The following is a 23881-nucleotide window of genomic DNA, read 5'->3' as shown; positions in this document are numbered from 1 at the left end:
ATGAGCTAAATAACTGCTCCAGGGGAGGGTAAGAAAAACGTAGCATTCCAGCTGGACCCCTTTTTCTCCCTAACCAAATAGGGATCCAATGAGGAAAGACGAGAGGAGACTGGATATTGAGGAAGCAGCCATCAGCCTCTGCCTCTTCGACTTTCACGGAGCTATTCCCTGTCCTTCATAGCACTTCCCCTAGTTCGCAGTTACCCATTCCTTAGATTCAGTGTTTGTGTGTTTTGTTAATATGTGCCTTCCCGCTGGACTGTAAACTCCCTAACAGCAGAGGCTGTCTCTGGTTTTGTTCACTAGTGAATTGCCGATGCCTAGCACACATGTGACGCGGAGTCAGGTGTGTGCTAGGAATGAATGAATAACTGGAGAGCAAGCATGAGGCTGTGTGGAGGCACAGCTATGGAGCTAGCTTCCTACTAGCCTATCCCATCTGGTCACTCTGTAGTGATGAGGGTAAGGTGATAACTGAATTTCTACATATTCAGGGATCTGTAGACAAGTGGAGAGAAGCAACAGATGAATTATGGCTTCCGTAGGAGCTGCTCATAGAGACAGATCACCGGGTGGTACAGAGCATCACACGTTTAAGCAGGAAATTGACTCCTCCCCGCTCAGTCCTGGCGGGCGCAGTAGCTATAGGTCCACTGTGTGGCACTGAGTACCTAAGCTAAGAGGCCATGACTTCCTGGCGTTGTTTACATCATTCACACCCAAGGCGTGACCTGAAAGTGACAGGTTCACTTCCCTGCGAAGAACTCATTATCTAGAAGCCTCTGGCCTCCTGGAATCGATAGTAGAAAAAGTCCAACTAGTAAGCGTCCAAAACCATACCTTTCATGAACATCCACTCTGGAAAGTAAGTGACAGAATGTTTGTCTCATGAGAGACCACAGCAATGACCTTGCCAACCCCTTCATCTTCCATCCCGGGACACTGAGGCTCAGAAGATGAGGGGCTTCCCCCGAGGTACATGGTAAGTCAAGGGCAGAGGGAGGCCTGGAAGCCAGGACCCCACTCTTCGTACTAAACTACTCGAATCGGAGCGAATCCGAGAGCAGAGAGCAGAGGGCCCACAGTGAGAACTGGGAGTCCTTTCCCATTTCTCTCCCCTCCTCTGTCTGTTTAGCAGCAGAGCAGATTTTCCAAGCAGTCAGTACCCATTGAATTGTAAGCAGTGGCTTCATGAGAGCTCCTGCTCTTAGGAAATTTAGATTATTAGAGGGTACTGGATGCGTAGCTGAAACAGATGACCCCTAAACGGAGGTGCTAATGGGAGGTTTTCCCCGAGAGGATGACCAGGTGCCTTCTCCATCCTGCAACTTGCCCTTGCCGTCGCCAGCTGCAGTGGAGGCCGGTATAGTATGAATCAAATGATTGCTGTTTAGTCTACATCTAGGTCAGTGTTTTCATCCAAAATTACAAGTTTGGGTTCCTGGCATAACTCTTTACTTATTCATATTATTGTTGTTGTTCTACACATGTTTGTTATACATCAATATTTGTTGATTGACTGCCTAAATGAATTAATTAACAGCACATACATAGTAACAACCGGTTGAGGAATGTGTTGCAAACAACTTCAATCAAGATTGTCTTAATTATTATTTATTTAGTATGTATTATGTTCCAGGTCCATTACATACATTATTTTTAATCTTTACAACAAATATGCAAAGAAGATATTTAAAAAGACGATCATTTGCCCAAAGGCATATAGCTTTTTAAGTAATGGAGATGGGATCTGAACTCAGTTCTGATGCCAAAGACTGTTCTTCTACCACTGTGCTTCCTTCTAACTTTTCAGGATATGCTTGTCCACACAAACATGGCTCAGCTCTGTTCTTTCTACCATGGGTGTCACATGAAATTACTTTTTGCCATCAGCCTAGCTTACAGTTTTCCATTTTCTGGACCAGTAGGCAAGCAATTATTTGCCAGAATATAGAACACTCAGTAGGGGTGGGGGTAGGGGGTGAGAAGAAGCCTCTCTTTTGCAGATAGACAGGAAGCAGGTAGTGGGCATTCAGTATATTTTTACCAGGTAAGTATCCTTAGAGTGGTAGAACTGCTTAAAAGAAACAGGCTAAGATAAAAGGGATTTCTCATCCCCTTTGCAAATGATGTTCTCTTAAGACTCCCTAACACAATGAACAGAGGCCAGTCTTTCCATCTTTCATGTAACAGATTGTTCAGGCTTTGCCCCTCCGGTGAAAGGGGTCCCACGAGGTTGAATCTCCTATAAGGGCTCTCACACCATCTTATGCTCCCTGAATCACTGGAGGGGACACAGATTGGGCTAGCGTGGACCAAAGGATGCACAGAGGAGGAGAAGGTGAGGAAAGCGGGGAGGAAAAGGGAGGAGTGCGAGATTCCACTGGGAACCTAATGCGTGGTTATCCATCAGCCTCTGGCGTTCCTGACTCTGGGTTGTTTACAAAATCCTCACCCTAGTATGCACTGGACTACCTTAAATAGCCCTTGCTCCTTCCTTTAAGGAGACATTACTTTTGTGATAGCAAAATTCAAAAGCCTTAACTTACCACCGGGCAGGACACGGAGAGAAGCTGGCCTGGGGAAGATGGGATGACTGCGCAGGTGAGTTCAACACCCACCCAGGGTGGATGCTTTCTCCGAATACTCTCAAAGACATTCTGCTCTCCCCTCAGCCCACCCCACACTGTTCATGTGAATGAATCTATCCTAAGCATGGGGTGGGGAAATGTGAGTGCTGGGAGCCTTGTGAGGTGAGTGCCAGCAATTCTAAACCGGAACGGGGAAGGACTGTGGCAGGCAAGCCATGAAGCCTCTCAGTCACTTCACGGTGATCTGTATATCCCAGGCAAGCCTAGGCCCCATTACGGAACCTAAGTACCTAAGCTTCGGGAAAAGGGTACTCCTGTCATCCCAAGTGCTCATTCGTGAGTGAGGGCAGATGTGGGGAGCCGCATTGGACAGCAGCCAAGATGGAGAGCCATGTAGTACAGCATGGTGCCCTCCCGTCAATGCCACCTGCACACTCCAAGGTTCCAGGGCACACGTAAACCATCTGCCCAGCCCTGAGACACCATGCCACCTGTTCTGCATATATGCAAGTTCCACTCCCTTCTGTCCTCAGCACTGGCATCTAGTCCCTTCTGCATCCCCATTCTACCTCTCACAAAATAAGTGTGTGCTCAGGGAATGCAAATGCATTGAAGAAAGCTTGAAGAAAGGAGTTGAAGGTAGGTCCACTGTCTACCTGCACCAAGAAAAACAAAAGACTCTTCAATATTACTAAGGCTGTGGCCCCTGATTAGGGATGCAAATGCATCTCCACTGATCAAGATTATAAATCAATGTTTAAGAAATCAGACCGTTTGGCAGATGTATATTTAGAGGAACTGTGTTGTAGACCCTTTTGCACAGTGTGAAACCTCATCTCCCCTAGTACATCTTGACCCCGGGTAGCCATGGGTGTGGGGCGCCAGGAGCTCCTGGTGAAGGCCTTTCCCCTGCATGTCCACAGGCCAATGGAGCTGCAGTGGATGGGGTTTGGTCCAGCGTCTCTCATGGATTTACTTTTTGCAGGAGCTTGAGCTGGCAGATCCCAAAAAGTATTTGCCTTCATCATAGTCTCCCTCGATTTTCACACCTTTCTGCAATTCAAGAGTAATGTAACTCATGGGGGCCTGATTCACTGAAAATAGCTCAGCGAAGTCTGGTTCGTGAGAGCCATTTGATTTCTAAGATGCCTTTCTTCCCTCATCTTCTGAGCCCATCTACCCCAAACTCCAACTCTGGCTGGAAGTTGGAGAGGCAGAACCCAAAGCAATAGCAGGGAGGGGAGCCCAGGCACCATGCAGACGTGTATTTAATCCTCCGAAATCACCCATGATTCTTATCCCCATCTAGCACATGAGAGCGTCGATACTCGGACAGGGGCAGCACCTGCCTTACAGTTTGCAAGTGAGAGATCTGCCACTGCACTGCCCCACACCCTAGGGAGCAAACTGCTCAGCCCCAAGATGCCAGCCCAGGCTATGCTTCACTTCGTGGCTCTTTTGAGCTTCCTCCTTCTGAAGCTCTACACTAGCAGGAATCCAGACGGGTCCACTCACAGTTACCCTGCAAATCAGTTCTGGTTCAGACCCTACTATTGGCATTGAAAGTTTTCTGTGTCCTTAAACACCGGTCCTGGGGGCTTGGGGAGTAAGTGGTGAAGTTGAGAAGGACACGGCGGTGTACAATACTGCCATGAACCTTTGAAGGAGCCTCAGCGGTCTGCCACCCTGGGGCCACATCTGCTAGGCTTCAGGTTCCCTGGTCACCAAGTCTCCTTCTCATCCTGACAACCTGCAAGGTAAGTTGATACAGATATGTTGGTGCCAGAGGCGATGCTGTTCCAGATTGCATCTGAAGGCAGAACCAGGGGTCAGAGGCTACAATTACAGCCGGAGGATTTAGATTAGAGAGAAGGGCTTCCTGACAAGTTGCTAAAGTCAGCAGGTAATTAGGGAGAGTTTACAGAAACTCTTTCCCAGGAAATATAATCCCATCACACTACTTAGGAAGAGTCTCCCTAGGAGAATGAACCAGAAAGTTTCAGGCAGGAAAGACTGTGGATGTGAGTCTCGTGAACTGAAGCGGGGTTGATGGGGAGTTCTAGCGGGCGAAATCAAACCTGACCTGACTCCTTTACGGACTTGCCAGCATACAAGGAGATAACATCTCTGCAAGCATTTGTCAACCGCTTGGTGCCAAGGCGAGGATAAGGGATTTTTATTGTGTGCAGGAGCTGGGGTCTCTCCCAGGAGGCTTTAAGGAGTAAATAAATGCAGCATCGCTTTACACAGAGGACAGCAAACTACTCAACTGAGAACAGTGTAGACTGAGGAGGGCAACAGGCTCCAAACAAAACTTGAAGACAATTCACGAATGTCAGGGGCTTCCAGGTTAAAATCGAGGCACGTCGCTGTGGCTTTAACACAACCCAAAAAACTGTGATGCTCATCCCCATGATCATCCATCACTCTTTGTATATGCATTTTGCACATTTTCTCCTTTGATCCTTATCACACTTCTGGAGAGCAGCTCAGGGAGGTATTACCTCATTCTACCAGCGAGGAAGTTGAGGTTCAAAACTGGGTTGTGTGAATCGCCCAAGGTCACCTAACCAGCAAGTGGTGCCACTGCCTTGTTTCACTTCAGGTGGAGGGCACTGCCCTTTCCACTCTAACTTTGCCCACTCTTGTGATCAGTTCCTTCGTTCATCCACGTGTTCATGAACTCAACAGATATTTACTAAACGTCTTTAAAACAAAGGAAACAGCAAACTGGAACATACTTTTTTTCCAAGCTCATTGTGAAATTGGGACATATTCCATGACATAGGAACATCATTTCATTCCCTTGCTCTAAAAACACTTACTCTCGTCTCGTTGTCTGTGACACTTCTTACAAGGTCTTAACAATTTGCCCCATCCCTCCGACCCCATCTTCTGCTGCTTCCCACCTCCTTCTCTAGATCCTGAGTACACTGACCTTTCCAGTCCTCAGTGACACCAACTAGGCTGCTTCCCGCCTCAGGGCCTTTGTGCATGCTATTTCCCCCGTGCATACATGTCTGCACCGTTCTCATAATTCAGGTGTGAACGTCAATGTCATGTTCCCAGAAAGGATTTTCCTGACCTGCTTCATCACACACAGGCCCTCCCCATCACAGTACTTTTTATTTTCTTGATGGCATTTATGACTTTCTAAATTGTTCACATTTATATTTACTTGTTTGCTATCTGTATCCCCTTGCCCCCAGCCTCAAATTCCAGGAAAGCAAGGATCTTGTCTGGCTTGCTTGCTGAAGCAGGCACCTGCCCTGTGCTTGACATATAATTAATTAATTAATTAATCATGAATTATTGATCAAAAGTATTCATTACATTACACTCAATTGCACAGTACAATTATTGTTATAAGCTATAGATTAAAAAATTTTTTTTTCTTAGGTTGCACTGAAATCTAATTACAAGGAAACTGTGTCTGCAGCAGCAGTCAAGTTCACACGGGGTATATACCGTGGATCAGAATACCGTTCCCTTCATTCTGTGTTTTGTTTGTTTACGTAAGGCTTCAACTTATGGACACAGTTTCTTCTGCTTCCACATTTACCTTGGAACCTCCAGTCCTTAATAAATGCTGAATATGGAGAAAGTGTCAGTAAGTTGTGGCCAGTGGACAGCAGTCCACTTAGGAGTTATTGTGAAGTTAAAAATCCTGACAGGTCGCAGAGGAGGCTGGGCGTCCAGCCAAATCGAAGACTTCTGCCCCTAGACTTAGAACTAGACCTGCAAGAAATGAAGCCAGCTTGAGCCCCTTTCATCAGCTGTTTTCTTCAGGGCTGGCAGCTTTTCCTCAGTTACTTCTCCTTTTCTCTTTCTTATTTCCCTCTTTCCTCATCTCACTTGCTCTTACGAAAGGAGCTTTAAAAAAAAAAACCTTATTCACATTAAGATGTAAATGACTGTCAACTTCCCAGGAGTCCCTGCAGACTGAGAGAGAACCCACACTAAGGAATAAAGCCGCAGTGGGAGTCCAGGCATGCAGCAGCACCTGCCTAGAAGGCTCTGCCCTGCTCCTTCCTGCTCCAACTCTTAAGTGTCCTGAAAAAACAAAGACCTTACAGGCCATCTAGCCATGCTGATGAAAATGGAGACCCTGAATCTAAGGAATTGATAACAATAAAGTGTCGCATGGCCTGAAGATAAATCTGGAGGGACCTTCAAGGTACGTCGCTGGGTCTTCCTTGCTGTCACCACTCAGCATAAAATTTCCATTGGCAGGTGTATCTTACAGGCATTTGGCTGCAGAACTCTTAACTCTTCTCCTGTCCCAGTGATATGGGAGGTAATCACAGACAGTGAGTGTGGGTTTAAGGAACTTTCAGGAAAATAATCACTCATTTACAAGGCACCCCCTTTATAGTTGCTATTGTCGGGGCAGGACTAGCACCTGCTCCCTTGCTGTGGTTTGAGCTATGTGATATTAACATGACTCTAAGAACACTGTAATAAATACATTTCTATTTATTGAAGAGTGCTTTATGTAACGCCCACATCTATCTTCTGAAATAGATATTGCTATGTCCCTTTTTTAGCTGAGAAGAAAACTAAAGCTCATGGAGGTAAACTAATTTGCCCAAGTTCATGTAGCTGGACATGGTGAGGCCAGGATTCCTCTGGACTCCGAAGGTCTTGATCTTTCCCTTAGTTTCTGTCTTCAGGTTTGCAACTCATAGTAACCTATTGTAGACTGAGCTCATAATTCCCAATAAAATGTATGCAATTACATTTCTAAGTTCCTGAATGAGAAGTAAGTGTTTAAACTATGTTTTGAGTCGTTTAGTTGAGTTGATCAAGTCAGTCTATGTGATAGTCACTTTTTAAACAAATATTGACTGAGCAGATACTAAGTGCCAGATGCTATCGTTTGAGGACACAGGCAAAACTGTTTGTGACCAGAAGAGCCCAACAACTCTGTCTTCAAAGAGCTCACATTCTATCTGGGGAAGGTGGAGAATAAACAAATAAGGAAAACCTAGACTATGTCAGGGAGAGAAGGGTATTTTGGTATCAAACAAAGCAGAGGGCAGAATCGGGAATGCCAGGAATGGGCTTTGCAATGTTAAATAGTCTGTTCAGGGGAGGCCTTGCTGAAAAGAAGGATTTTGAACAAGGAGCTGACAGAGTTGGGGAATACAGCATGGGGTTCTCTGGGGAAGCCTCATTCCAACAGTGGGAGAGCAAGGACAAAGGCTCTGAGCTGGAGTACCCCACTTTGCTCAGTTACTTACAAAGATCGATTAATATGACAAATGTCAGTCCAATAAGTTGTTTGGTATTTTAGATGCCAAAAAAAGAGGGAGGAAATCTTAAGATTAATCTCTGAGATAGAATCAGGAGGAGTGGTTGCTGTAGGAGAGGGTGGGTTATGGCTGAGGGGTGAGGGGGCTGAGGGGTGAGGGGGCTGGAGGGTGCTGGGGTGGTTCCATATCTTGATCGAGGTGGGGGTTAGAGGTTTACTGTCACCTGCTGCATATTGAGGACAGTGCACTTTACTCTGTGAAGTTATATTTCAGGGTTTTGTTTTGTTTTGAGATGGAGTCTGGCTTTGCCTCCCAGGCTGGAGTGCAGTGGTGCCATCTCAACTCACCGCAACCTCCGCCCCGGCTTCAAGCGATTATCCTACCTCAGCCTCCCGAGTAGCTGGGATTATAGGCATGCACCACCACGCCTGGCTAATTTTTGTATTTTTAGTAGAGATGGGGTTTCTCCATGTTGGTCAGGCTGGTCTCGAGCTCCCGACCTCAGGTGATCCACTGCCTCAGCCTCCCAAAGTGCTGGGATAACAGGTGTGAGCCACACTCTGTTTTTATTCCTTATCTCAGTTTTTTAAAATGCATCTGGCCCATTATCTCAGTTTTTAAAAATGAATTAAAAAAAGAGGCCTTAGATGTCCACTTCCAGTATTCTGAAGTTAGATATTCATATGCTGTGTAATATCAGAATTTTTAGTACACATTTCATGGTTCCTTCTTTGCTGCTTAAGCTTATGAGATTCACTGAGAAAAATGCAAGCTTAGAAAGAACAGGGATTAAGTGTTTGCTCTGGGATCTTGAGAGAGTTGACCATCCCTCCTGCATCTGAGTTTCTAAACTATAAAGTAGGACTGGTAATAGTGGTATCCACCTTGCAGAGCTATTGGGAGGCCGAAACAAGATCATGTCTGGGAAAGTTCTCATTTAGTTGCAAGACCACAAAAATCTTACTTCATGTTATAATTATAGGTGCATCCAGTGTTTTACTGGAGTGCCTGCGGGGTCACCACCGCGTCAGCTCCTACTTTCCTACTTGGGCTGTGTCTCTTGCCTCTTGTCTCCTGCCAGTCACGCTCTACTAGGCAGTGGTCACTGCCACACACGGCAGGTCACTCAGCCAAATGATGTTCTATGGTGGGGGGCGCAAAATGACTCCTCTTCCTTTTGGGTAATGCTCTGACTCTCAAACAGATCATTATACTCTAAAATCTCAGAAGGTGACGCAACAGCCCTTTCTGTGGTCACCCCCTCAACCCTGAAAGACTCAGACCTGAGTGCAGGGGAAGCTGGACCAGGAGAGCCATGTGACTGGTGGGAGAGGCGAGGCTGTGAGCTGCTGAGACCTCCACCCCTCCCACTGATGACTAAGCCTTGTCACTAGATCACGCTTGTCCTCCTGTTCCTTCAGGAGGAGGTTTCCCAGGTATCAGTCACTTACATGGAGATAATTAAGTTTGCAGGCGGGGGGCAGGCGGAGGGGTGCATTATCACCAGGGGATCTGGAACTTAGGGAAACTCAAATGGGTCTGACTTTTATTATCACCGTGCACTCGACGTTCTAAAGAAACTCAGTGACACAATACTGCCCTCCTCAAGACAAACCTTATCTGTCTAAGTCCCAAATAGTTGCTGTGCTTACTGTTTATTGACTTTAATTACATATACATATATAATTACATCTGTATAATATTGTTATATGATGTAGATGATTACCTTTTCGTTGCTTACTTTTAATAAACATTGTGTTCTCTATGGCAGTTAATTTTGAGAACTCCCAATTGTATAGTGCTCTCCCCAACTACTAACCCCAGCCCTCAAAGACTTAGCTAAATTCCTCTGTTTCCAGAGCTATTCCTAACGGCATAATGGTTTGGAATGATTAGAGCTTTCTTCCAGGTATAGTCTGCCCACGTGGTATCACATATTCTTGCACTTAAACAGTTTACTTGAAAACAATAAGCACATTGATTATATTAATAAAAGCAAAGAAACAGAGTGTGAGTGACTTCAATTCCGCCATCCTATGTGAGAACTTAGAGTTTTTATCTGCGTTTAAAATTGAAAACAGTGAAATAAAGTGTGAACTGCAAGGTATAATGTTTTGTTTGGTAACAGTTCATTTGGGTTCAAACATAAAACGTTTTACAAACTATGGATAATATCTATAATATTGCTATTTATTTTTTAGTTGCTATTTTTAAAGTTAAGAACAAATCAAGAAAATAAAGATGATTACATGAAGAACAAATCAGGAAAATAATTATTACTACATGGCTATTATGGAAAACAGTTTTGAGGTTCAGAGGGAGGAGGTATCAAATATTAACAACACCAGGTTCAGATGCACTAGGCAGTGAAGAGTGTGTGTACCGCCCAGCCAAACATACTGAATGCCAGTGATGGACATATTTGACTCTCAAGATCCATGCCCAGTGATGTTGCTCTTGCTCCCCTCCCAGGATGGTTTCTGATACAGCCCCTTCAAGAAGCAAGGGGGTGATGCAGATGGCCTAGGAGCTCTCTGCTGTTATCACTCATACATTCAAAAAGCACTTATTGGGCAGCCTTAGTGCACACTGGCCTGGCAGAGCTCTGCACTTGACCTGGAGGTTATAGGGTTAAGGAGGCTAAGGTCTCCCTGCATATACCCAAACTGAGAAAACCAGCACCAGATGAAGGCTAAATATCTTGCTGTTTGGCTGGACACAGTGGCTCACACCTGTAATCCCAGCACTTTTGGAGGCCGAGGCGGGCAGATCACCTGAGGTCAGGAGTTTGACACCAGCCTGGCCAACATGGTGAAACTCCGTCTCTACTAAAAATACAAAAATTAACTAGGTGTGGTGGTATGCGCCTGTAATCTCAGCTATTTGGGAGGCTGAGGCAGGAGAATCGCTTGAACCCAGAAGGCGGAGATTGCAGTGAGCTGAGATCGCACCACTGCACTCCAGCCTGGGCAACAGAGTGAGGCTCCATCTCAGCAAAAAAAAAAAAAAAAAAAAAAAAAAAATCTTGCTGTTTAAAAGGCTACAATTACAGTATCATTTCCAAAGCACATCTATTAAAAAGACAGCTTTATAGGGAGGAAATGCGCACCTATAATGTAATAGCTGATAAACAGAAAACCCATTTATGTTATTATACAGTTAGAAGATGAGTCCTAACCTGCTGTGGAGAGACTAGTAATTGTGGAGAAACTCGTCCGTAACGGAGGACAGCACATGCTCCAACATCACCCGAGCATTTAGAGGCCTCTTGAGGTGTCTCTGGAACTGCTGTAAAGTGCATCTTCCTGATTTATTTAATAAAAGCAATTCCTGCTTGTTATTCCTCTTATTATCATTGGTAATAATAGTTACAGGGTGTTTGAACATGTTAGTTTAGCTCTGGCATTGGCCAGGAGGAGACGCTTATATTCTACTGCTTATTACTCATCTAATAGTGAAGACCCGTGATCCAACTGTAATGAGCATGAGAGGCTGGGAGCGGTAAAGACACTGCCAGGCAGGCCAGGGAGAGGGTAATCAGTGTGACATGTCATTGGTGGCAAAAACCATTGGACACTGGTAACTGACTCCCTCTCCGTAAGAGCAGAGATGCAGACGTCCTCCCTGGTATAAAACAATAACTAGCAGTTTCATAACTTGCCGGGTTCTCCAAACTTTCTCACCTATGAAAGGTCTTTTGGCTCATTTGTAAACACTGGTGCAGTCCTTTTTGTTCTAGACTCCGAGGAGCTGGAAATCAACCAGGAATACCAGGAAAAGCAAGCTCTAGCATTGACCTGAGTTTGAAGCTCTTTTCCTGGCTGTAGGTGAAACTTTCTAGAAGTTTCTCAAGGGTCAGGAGCCCTGTGTTCCTCAGCTCTTTAGGGTACACCATATTACCAAGCATTTGGCACGTTATGAGAATTTGATGCAAAGCTCTATGTTAAAACAGCTAGCAGCCGGGCGCGGTGGCTCACGCCTGTAATCCCAGAACTTTGGGTGGCCGAGATGGGCGGATCATGAGGTCAGGAGATCAAGACCATCCTGGCTAACGCGGTGAAACCCCGTCTCTACTAAAAGTACAAAATATTAGCTGGGCGTGGTGGCGGGCGCCTGTAGTCCCAGCTACTCGGGAGGCTGAAGCAGGAGAATGGCGTGAACCCGGGAGGTGGAGCTTGCAGTGAGCCGAGATCGCACCACTGCACTCCAGCCTGGGCGACAGAGTGGGACTCTGTCTCAAAACAAAACAAAACATAAAACAGCTAACATACACTGTGGATCCGCCCTGGTACACAAATACATGGTTGTACTACTATGCCCAAGTACAGCTCCTGTCATCCTCATTTTCATTACAGTCCCTTCCAATGGGGACTGTTGCTGTCACTGCTCCTTCTTCTTACTCAAAGTCTTGAGAAATTCTTCCTTTCACATGCTAGTCATGGTCAGAATAAGAATTAATTAGAAATGTCCATTTCCTCCCACAGCACTGAAAGATTGGTCTGATTAAAAAATTACTTCACTGGTGTTTAATAACTGCGCTAAGGGCAAAGTGTAATTATTCTCATGCTTTAGATAGAGAAACTGAGGCTGGAGAAGTTAAGGAAGACGCTCAAAATCATGTAATAAGCCTGAATTTTTGTTCAGGGAGTCCTGGATGTTTTTTCCCTCTTAGGGATCCTTTCTGCTATTATCAGGTTGGTTAACAAGAAAATCCTTCCTTGAGTATGAGTGAAATAAATTGGAACCAATATTAAACAGAGTTCTTTACGGTTTTACAAAGCCTTTTTACAAAAGTTCTTTCTAACTTCATGCAGGATTACTTGTATTACTAAATAGTACTACTATATATTATCATTTTACAAAAGAGGAAACTGAGTGTCGGAAACATTACTTGACCTGTCCAAAGTCACCATATTCAAACAAGTAGAGCCCAGACCACTGTGCTTCCAAACACCTGTCCTACCATTGTATTTCCTAGACATGTAAAGTAAAAACGGTATGGGTGTGCTCCCCATCCCTGTATTCCTCACCACCTGCCTCCTGCATCTTTTCTCTCAGTCCATGTAGCTTCCAGTCTTCAAATTGCTTGCTCCACTATTAAGACTTCCTTGATTAATACCTTTCTTTCTGACCTCAAGGCATCTTTTAACCTTATCTGTGTAGTCCCGACACTCCAAGAACATTGGATGTGAGTCATGTGTTCGCAGATTTCTATTTTATCACCTGATTTTAAAACCCAATCCCTCATGAAGGATAATCTAACGTTTCTGGGTCCTGAAGCTTATGCAATTTGGGGAGTCCTTTGCAGGAAAAAAAAAGAAAAACAAAATTAGATACAGAGCTTTGAAAGAAGCCCATCTATGTGAGGGGTCGGTACTAATGCTTAAGCTTCAGAGCTTCAAAGTAGAAGCTATGAATTCACCTCCAACCGCATGTAAGATTCAGCTCCAGTCTGGTTCTTCTTCAGCGAATCTACTTTGGGCCAATACCGAGCTGTCCGCCTTGCAGGTTTAGCTCACCTAACTCTCACAGCAACACAGACAAGAAGGGTTGATTGTCTGTTTTTCTTTTAGACAGAGTTTTGGTCTTGTCGCCCACGCTGGAGTGCAATGGCACTATCTCAGCTCTTTGCAACCTCCGCCTCCTGGGTTCAAGTGATTTTCCTGCCTCAGCCTCCCAAGTAGCTGGGATTATAGACACCTGCCACCACGCCCAGCTGATTTTTGTATTTTTAGTGGAGCATGTTGGTCAGGCTGGTCTCAAACTCCTGACCTTAGGTGATTCGCCCGTCTCAGCCTCTCAAAGTGCTGGGATGACAGGTGTCAGCCATTGGGCCCAGCTGATTGTCTGTATGTTATAATTTGACTACTTTCTAGTTCACTGTTTTCAATTCAAGTTTCAGTTTGTTGAGCCAAGGAATCTTGCTTCTAATTTCTTGGTAGGACCTCCCTTGATCCCAACACAATCTTGAGTTCTTAAACGTTTTATGAATGAATGGATATTTGAACAAATGAATGAATAAAGAAACATGTGCAATGACTACTTGTTGAATTTATAGCAGAAAATGTAATTGTTATAATAATTGCTACTTTTTGAGTGCCTATTATGATCCAGTCAGTCCTCATATATTATTTCTAATTCTCACAGCCTCCCTGTGGAGTGGGTATTATTATCTCTAATTTATAGCCAAGGAAACTGAGGCTCTTTGCAGTTAAATTATTTGCCCAAGGTCAAACAGTTAGTAAGTGGCAGAGCCAGATCCGATTTACTCCAAAGCCTAAGTTATTTCCATCTCACACCACATCTCAGAAGCGACACTCCGGTTGCTGTGGTCAGGGGCTGTGTCCTGCCTGGTGCCGCACCTGCTCACAATTATGCCTCGCCTGTACTTGGAGGTGGGTGAGGCGCCTTCCTGCTTCACCAGGCTCTTTCTTCTCCTGCCCCTTGTGCTCCCATAGTACCTTGGACATGCTCTGCACATGTAACATGCTTGTCACATGGAAATGAACAGGGGCAAATTCCCTTAGTGGGTCTACAGGAGGAAGTAGAATGAAATAGGAGTTGCCTTGGCAAACAGAGAATGCTTGCCAAGGAGATCACGGTGTTGAAAGAAACAACTACCTGGGCCCAAGCAGAGGGGAGGAGGCAAACAAGATCCTCTGGGACTTTTTACTGTCTGCCCAGGACGGACCAGACGAAAGATGCCCTTTGTGGTCTCTTTGGACCAACAAGACTCTGTGATCATAGAGGAATGTGAGCATGAATGCCAGATTCCCACCAAGTGCTGGTAATGATGAAGTGTCTCTTGGGCAATTTTTATATGATGAAAATGTGGTCGTGCTTTTAAGAGGTTTCAAGAGCCTTAGGCAAAAAGATGCTCTGATAACAGTGGAATGGGATGCTCAAAGACTCTCACCTCCATTATCTCATTGAAGTCTCTCCAGTCCTTTAGGGATAAGAGGGAAGCAGTCAAGGTAATTCCCATCTTACAGAGGAGAAATTAAAAGCCCCAGATCTTAGAGCCCAGAAGTTCACCATGTTTATTCTATATTAGCTTAGTAAGTGATTGCCCTTAATACAAGAAGCTTCTAGTAGACAGGACAACTTGGAATATTTCCTTCCTTTACATTAAAATTCAATATAGCATCACTGAGAATTTGGTATTTAAAAAATGCTGTTTGCTGCTGGGAAAGAAGGTTATGGTGAGGATGGTGGTGATGCTGACAATGATGACTACGAACAGGATCAGAGACCTGAATTCATTCAGGAATGACAGTACAAAGAACACCTGTCCCCAGGTCCTTCAGCACTGAGGTCCAAACACCTTGCAGAATTCCCCCAATTTGGGGACAAACCACTCCTAACATGAGCTACCGAAAAAGGGGAGCAGGGAGATTGGGATAACCAGCTCTTTAGTGGATAATCCGGGTCTGTAGTCTATGGTTCTGGATTCCGGATGATTCCCTGAACCAGCCTGTTAATAACTGATTCCAGCAGGGTTGTCTGGCTTGGGCTGGGGGCACTGGCAGATAAGGACATGCACTGCTCAGACGCCGCTTCAGAAAATGACTTGCAGGGTGTGATCAGCTGATGGGCTCCAGCTTTTAGCTCCCGGGGGTCTGCCATGACTTCCTAGCTGAGGTCACACATTCCTTGCAAGAGGGTGGATGGGAGTCAGCCAGTGGTCGAGCAACGTGCCAGCACAAATGCATGCCCACTTCCATGCTACTCCTTCATTGGGCAGTCTTTGCTCTGGAGCTGCCCATTGGGCTGGTATGGACTTTGTTGGATGTACATGGTCATCTTGTGCCTCCCTCTGCCTGGTTCTACTTTCTCCCCTTTTCTCTCACAGGTTTTCCTCCTGCAAACTTTCTGCGCTCCTAACTCCGGTGCAGCATTTGCCTCTTGGAGAACACAGCTGTCACACCTGTGTTAAGCTCCAAAGCGCTGGAGGTACCCAGTGCCTGGATGAAACTAGAAACATGGAGATATTGCACCCAATAGGAGGACAAGGATGAATCCAACGCACAGGCCACCAGAGAGGAGGAATACAGCTAAGTGGCTGAGGGCATGGATGCTAGCAGCTGGCACCAGCGCTAACCAAGGGCTTATCAGGACAAGGGAGGCAGCTCCCCTCCATGCCAGCCAACTGCACTTAGGTGATGATGCTGAGGATTTCTGCAATCTAAGTTACTCTGAAGCTTGGGTAAATCATTTTACTGTCTTCAGCCTCAGTTACCCCATACATAAAATGGGATAAGTGACATGTGTTGTTAAAGTTCACCTTTCATTGGACCCCAAAATGATTCTAGAGATAGAGAGTAGATTAGGGGTCACTTAGGGCTGGGGAGGATGGGGCTATAGGAGGATGATAGCTAAAGGGTACAGGGTTTCTTTTTGATGTAATGAAAAAGCTCTAAAATTGACTGTGGTGATGATTGCACAACTGTGAACATACTTAAAAATCATTGAATTGTACACTTTGAACGAGTGAGTTGTATGATACGTGAATTGTATTTCAATAAAGCTGCTATTTTAAAACATTTAGCTCAATGAATCACTGCAAGATGAATAACCCATGTAACCATCACCCAAGTCAGGAAATGGAATATTCTAGAATCCCAAAAGTCCACCTACCGCCTGCAAGGACATGTAGTTTTTATTTGTTTGTTTAGTCTCCCGGCCCCAGAAATCTTATGGCACATCTCTGAAATAGGTCATTTGGTGTGACTGGTATTAACTTCCACTGGGTCTACAAGGAAACCTGGTGGCTTCTCTGGTGATCCTCATGAAACACAGAGTTCATTCCTGGCCTCCTATTTTAAAAGGGATACTGGCAAATCTGAGCCTATCCCAAAGGTGTGTGAACAGATGAGGAGAGGACTAGATCACATGAACAAAAGCTGAGGACCCAGGTCCACAAAGCCTGAAGAAAAGATTTCTGGGGGACCGAATTGTTGTCTTCCCATAGTAAAGGGTTACCACATGGAAGTGAAGGCACCTGTGCTTTGTCACCCACAGGGCAGAGCTAGGAAACAGGAGATAGGGGCAGTGCCAACATGTATAGTGTCCAGCATTACCTATGGCACGTGACACACAAACACCACCAGAGTCCTTTATCAAGGGCCTAGTACATAGTGGGCTTTGCGTGTTCTCTTGAATCCTCACAAAGACCTTGTCAGATCGGTATAATAATCCATGTTTTGCAAAAGAGGAATGAACTGGGAGAAGACGATTTGCCAGTGGGGACAGATGGGACAGTGTGGTCCTCTTGGGGGCCAACATCTTTATCCTGCATTAAATGAACATGCAAGCTTGTCCAACAAACAGGCATCAAAGGGTGTTTAGAAGACGAGGGAAAAGAAATGGAGAAGGAGCAGAGATTCTCCCAAGCTCATTGCAGGTGTGGCCCTAAGAACTGCAGACGCCTGGCCAGACGCGGTGGCTCACATCTGTAATCCCAGCATTCTGGGAGGTGGGCGGATCACGAGGTCAGTAGATCGAGACCACCCTGGTTAACATGGTGAAACCCCATCTCTACTAAAAAAATTCCAAAAAATTTGGTTGGGATTGGGGTTGGGTGCTTTTGGGGGGGTTAGGCCGGGGGACGGGGTTGCCCCCGGGGGGGGGGGTTTGCGGGGGGTTGGGTTGGGGCCCTTGCCTTCCGGCTTGGGCACCAAGGGGGGCTTTTTTTTTAAAAAAAAAAAAAAAAGAAGATGATGATGATGAAACTGAGGATGAGGAAGGTTAAGTGACTTGCCTGAGCCAAGTCCATCAGCTGCATGAACCTCTTCACAAAATGTTGGTCTAAAAAGCTATGTCGGGCTTATTCCTCGTTCCTCATCTAAGCTGCTGTGACATTATTCACACATGTCACCCTTTCCTTGGCCTTAGTTTCCCAATCTTTGAGCATGGGGCCTGAGCAGAGGGCTGTATAGCAGCTTGAGCAAGTGGTCTGGCAAGAAGAAAGAAAGTGCCTTTTGAAATTGAGTCTGTTCTGTGGCAGCATTCGGGTACAGCCCCTGATTTTGGCCCAAATTATGCAAAGAGTTGACCATAAAGAAAATTAAACAGACAAGTGAGATTTGCGCCGGTGGTCTCAAGATGGGACAGGTTTGTTTTAGATCTGAAAGTCATGGTTCGATGCCCCAATATAGCAAATTTTCTGTCCCCGGGGCTCTGGGGAAACCCTTGTGTAGTATATCTGCTTTCAGTTTCCTTTGACGGAGGTAGGGAGCTGGTGAGTGGGGGAAACATGCTCTTTTTCTAGGATCCCTCAATGCTTAATAGACATGCAACCACCATCATCCAGCGAGGGCGTCGACAGCTTCTCAACTTCTGAACATTAACCCAGCAACCCGCGCCATGCGCCTGCGGTCTGGCCCTTGTCCAGCCTGCTGAGCCTTCTCTGTCAGAACCTTCGTGAAAACAGGAACAGGATCTCTGATGGCCCAGAGGCTGACTCTGTCTCCTTTCTTGCCCATTCTACTCTGGGTCCTCCCACGTGCCCTCCAAACTCTGAAGGGAAGATTTTCTCAACTCAGTGAATGGCCACGCATGTGTCTCGCTTCTGCAGTTCTGGCTTGGAGAAGTTTAGTGTCTCAGAGCTGGAAGAGGCTTGAAGTCATCAGGTTCATCCCACTGCCTCTGGGTTGGCCACGTCGAGGGCAGGACTTTCTGCATCCCCGTGTTTCTTAAGCCCACATCTGTGCAGAGTTTGTGGATCCTCAGTCAGATCAACCAGTCAATCTCCAAAGCTGCTCACCATCCCGTGCCAATGAGAACCTTAATGCAGATACAGATGGTGACCTGGTAGCTCACATGTGCTACCCAGGGCTTTAGAGAATACTCAAAAAGTACAAGTCCTTGTATGACTCAGGATGAGTCGGGTAGGTAGCTCCCGGGAGACAGGGAGAAGTCAGGCAGCCCCTCCACTGTGTGTTTAGCTCTTTCAACAATCTCTTGTAAGGTCTGTTAAATTATCTTGGGCACATGGCTCATTATCTCAAATAAAATCTGTTCACTTTAAGGAATAGAGATGCTTTATCTCTCCTCCTATTATTGCTGGCATCAAACTCGGCAAATAGTAGTAATAATAATAGCTATGAGTTATGAGTGCCTACTCTGTTCCAGACACTGGAAAAGGAACTGTAAACACATTAGTTTACCTTACCTTGACGGCAATTCTATGAGTCAGATATTGACACCATTTGAAAGACAAAGAATGAAGGATCAGATTCATTCAGTGACTTGTTCCATCCTGACCTTTCAGCCTGTAGCTGATGGAACCAGCGTTCTAACCCAGGATGATCTGAGAAAAGGCTGGATTAGTCAGGATAAGCCAAGCTGTGCTGCAGGTACATGTAAACTCTAAAGTTTCAGTGGCTTTGTATCATAAAAGTATGTTTTTCACCCATGCAGAAGGGGTTGCAGATCTGAGTGCATCTCCAGGGTAGTTTTCCTCCTTGTGGCAGCTCAGCTACCCTTCCCTTTTCCCACCCCAACGTGGGGCCTCTGTTGTCAATCTACGTGAAGACAAAGGGCTGGAGCTTCACGAAGGGGCTTCCATGCTCAGGGCTGAAGATGACCTGGCTGTATCACCACACACACATTCCATTAGCTAGTCATTCACAGGGCCAAAGAAAGTGCCTTTTGAAATTGAGTCTGTTCTGTGGCAGCATTCGGGTACAGCCCCCGATTTTGGCCCAAATTACGCAAAGAGTTGACCATAAAGAAAATTAAACAGACAAGTGAGATTTGCGCCGGTGGTCTCAAGATGGGACAGGTTTGTTCTAGATCTGAAAGTCATGGTTCGATGCCCCAGTATAGCAAATTTTCTGTCCCCGGGGCTCTGGGGAAACCCTTGTGTAGTATATCTGCTTTCAGTTTCCTTTGACGGAGGTAGGGAGCTGGTGAGTGGGGGAAACATGCTCTTTTTCTAGGATCCCTCAATGCTTAATAGACATGCAACCACCATCATCCAGCGAGGGCGTCGACAGCTTCTCAACTTCTGAACATTAACCCAGCAACCCGCGCCATGCGCCTGCGGTCTGGCCCTTGTCCAGCCTGCTGAGCCTTCTCTGTCAGAACCTTCGTGAAAACAGGAACAGGATCTCTGATGGCCCAGAGGCTGACTCTGTCTCCTTTCTTGCCCATTCTACTCTGGGTCCTCCCACGTGCCCTCCAAACTCTGAAGGGAAGATTTTCTCAACTCAGTGAATGGCCACGCATGTGTCTCGCTTCTGCAGTTCTGGCTTGGAGAAGTTTAGTGTCTCAGAGCTGGAAGAGGCTTGAAGTCATCAGGTTCATCCCACTGCCTCTGGGTTGGCCACATCGAGAGCAGGACTTTCTGCCTCCCCATGTTTCTTAAGCCCACATCTGTGCAGAGTTTGTGGATCCTCAGTCAGATCAACCAGTCAATCTCCAAAGCTGCTCACCATCCCGTGCCAATGAGAACCTTAATGCAGATACAGATGGTGACCTGGTAGCTCACATGTACTACCCAGGGCTTTAGAGAATACTCAAAAAGTACAAGTCCTTGTATGACTCAGGATGAGTCGGGTAGGTAGCTCCCGGGAGACAGGGAGAAGTCAGGCAGCCCCTCCACTGTGTGTTTAGCTCTTTCAACAATCTCTTGTAAGGTCTGTTAAATTATCTTGGGCACATGGCTCATTATCTCAAATAAAATCTGTTCACTTTAAGGAATAGAGATGCTTTATCTCTCCTCCTATTATTGCTGGCATCAAACTCGGCAAATAGTAGTAATAATAATAGCTATGAGTTATGAGTGCCTACTCTGTTCCAGACACTGGAAAAGGAACTGTAAACACATTAGTTTACCTTACCTTGACGGCAATTCTATGAGTCAGGTATTGACACCATTTGAAAGACAAAGAATGAAGGATCAGATTCATTCAGTGACTTGTTCCATCCCGACCTTTCAGCCTGTAGCTGATGGAACCAGCGTTCTAACCCAGGATGATCTGAGAAAAGGCTGGATTAGTCAGGATAAGCCAAGCTGTGCTGCAGGTACATGTAAACTCTAAAGTTGCAGTGGCTTTGTATCATAAAAGTATGTTTTTCACCCATGCAGAAGGGGTTGCAGATCTGAGTGCATCTCCAGGGTAGTTTTCCTCCTTGTGGCAGCTCAGCTACCCTTCCCTTTTCCCACCCCAACGTGGGGCCTCTGTTGTCAATCTACGTGAAGACAAAGGGCTGGAGCTTCACGAAGGGGCTTCCATGCTCAGGGCTGAAGATGACCTGGCTGTATCACCACACACACATTCCATTAGCTAGTCATTCACAGGGCCCCACCTAACTTCAAGGAGGCTGGGAATGTAGACTTCTCTGTGTGTGGGAAAGAGGAAAGCCAGGTATGGAGAGTCCCTAGTAATCTCTGCTACAAAAGATAACATGCTTTCTACCATGCTAAACTGCCTCTAAAACTGAAAGTACAAAATAAAGTATGTTCTGATGACATTGCCACTGAGGTTGTCATGTGCATACAAAAGACTGGAGTGGGTGAGTTAGGGGAAATAGAGGAGCTGTTCATGCTGTAGACAAAACTTTTTGGTACGTCTAATCAGCCCTCAAATCCCCGACCTAATTAGCACCCAGACAGAGGAGCTGCACTGTCCCCATCTTTCCCCTCAGATGGATTGCCATTCTTCTGTGACTTTCTCTCATCAAGATGCCCCTCATATTCACTGTAACAAAACCTCCCACATACACATCACTTGCTGGTGGGGTGCACAGCAGAGAGAGAGGAAGTTAGGAGGCAGGGCTGGCATATGTGACACTTTATATACATTTTCGCATTTCATCCTCGCAGCAAACCCACTGGGTGTAGCTCTTGGTAGTTTCACCATTGAATAGTACAGGAAATTGAGACTCCGAATAATTAAATAACTTTTGAAAGGCCACTTGCAGGGATCTTCTCACTCCAAATTGACTTTTTCTCACCACTACCATGTTGAATTTGCCCCCAGTCTGTTTCATTTACTTAAGTGGATCTCAGTTGCATGGAAATGGATTAATCATAATACTTATTTAATGATGCACTCCTATAGTTGCCCCATGCGTAACCTACTTGATTGTTTGGATATTGTTTTGAATAATGTAACACGCTCCTAGAAACATACCACCCAACACATGGTTCTTCTTCATCCCATTCTCCCTGCCTCTTCCATGCAATGTAATTAATATACTACATTTTAGGTGCATCATTATCTTGCTTTCCTTTTATATAATTTCATTTTATTTATTTATTTATTTTAGAGACAAAGTCTTGCTCTGTCACTCAGGTTGGAATGCAGAGGTTCAATCATAACTCACTGCAGCCTCAAACTCCTGGGCTCAAGCAATCCTCCTGCCTCAGCCTCCCAAAATGCTGGGACCACCAGCACTCACCACCATGCCCAACTACTTCTTTCTAATTTTTTTTGTAGAGATTAGGTCTCACTATGTTGCCCAGGCTGGTCTTGAACTCCTGGCCTCAAGCAACCCTCCCATCTCAGCCTCCCAAAGAGCTGGGATTACAGGCATGAGCTACTTTGCCTGGCTGCTTTATTAATTTTGAACACTTTGTAATATTTCGTTGTGTGAAATACTACAAATAATGTTTTCAGCTACTCTCTTATTTTTGCTATTGCGAGCAATTGCTATTAAATGTCTTTTGCTGTGTGTGAAAAGGTTGTTTGTGTAACCGGGAGTGAAATTGCTGGGCTATAGAGTATGTGAACATTTTTCAAAATGGTTGCAATCATTTATACACCCTTAAGGAATGAGAGATTTGTGGATTTATTAATACATCTTCTGCAACATTTGGTTTGGTTAGACTTTGTAACTTGCCAGTAGAATTAACACATTTCTCTGATCACAATGAGGTTGAGTATCTGTTTATTAACATGTGTGTTTCCTCTTCTGCAGAAGACCTGTCCAGGTCTCTTAATAATTTTTCTGTCAGCTTGCTTATGTTTTTCTTATTGATTTGTAGGAGTTCTTTATAATATTCTTCAAACTAATCTGTTTACAACTTGTCTTTTCTGTTTATTCAAGGCATTACATGACGTTCTTTGCTTTAATATCTCTAAGGTTAGCACTTTCTGTGTTTTGAGAAACTGGTCCCTGCTCCGAGGTTTAAAAGATATTTGCCTATGTTTTCAACTAAATTTAGAATTTACAAGCTGAAGTTTAAAAATTTTAGGTTTTCTTTTTGACCATTAAGTCAATCTGGAGTTGTTTGTTTTTAGATGGTGTGAGGTAGGGAATAATTTTCATATTTTCCTTATAGATAACTTTTCTTTCAGCTTTATTTAGCAAATAGTACACAGGTCTGTTTCTGCATTCTCTATCCTATTCCATCAGTCAATGTGCCCATCCTGTGGCACTACCACAATGTCTTCATTACTCAGGTTGTGTGTGATTAGCCTCTTGTGGCTCTGTGTCCCCTGAAATTGGCAATGATGTTATCTGTCTCTTTAGAACTTTATGGTTCAGATGCATTTTCTTTTCTCTCTGACCTACTCAATTGTAAACTGATACTTGTCACACCCAAAAAGTCTTCACACATGGAGGGAGTGGGCAAAGTAAGCTTTTGTTCCCATCAGGCACCTTCCTCTAGGTACTGTCACCTGTTCACCCTTCAGTGGCCAGGGCCTGGAATCTCAAACTTGCTTGCCTCTAGCACCAGGCACCTCTGTCCATCCCAAACAACTTCCATCACCTCTGGAAACTCTCACAGTATCCCAGCCAAGCAGAGTCCCCATCTCCAGTTTTTTGTTTTCATTTTTGTTGTTGTTTTCTTTTTTTGAGACCCGGTCTCCCTCTGTCACCCAGGCTGGAATGCAATGGTGGGATCTTGGCTCACTGCAACCTCTGTCTCCTGGGTTCAAGTGATCCTTTTGCCTCAGCCTCCTGAGTAACTGGGATTACAAGCATATGCCACGATGCCAGCTTAATCTTTGTATTTTCAGTAGAGATAGGGTTTCACCATATTGGCCAAGCTGGTCTGGAACTCCTGACCTCAAGTGATCC

Source organism: Mandrillus leucophaeus, unplaced genomic scaffold (genome assembly GCF_000951045.1).
Source record: "Mandrillus leucophaeus isolate KB7577 unplaced genomic scaffold, Mleu.le_1.0 Scaffold508, whole genome shotgun sequence".
Taxonomy (NCBI): Eukaryota; Metazoa; Chordata; class Mammalia; order Primates; family Cercopithecidae; genus Mandrillus; species Mandrillus leucophaeus.
This window is presented reverse-complemented; position numbering follows the sequence as displayed.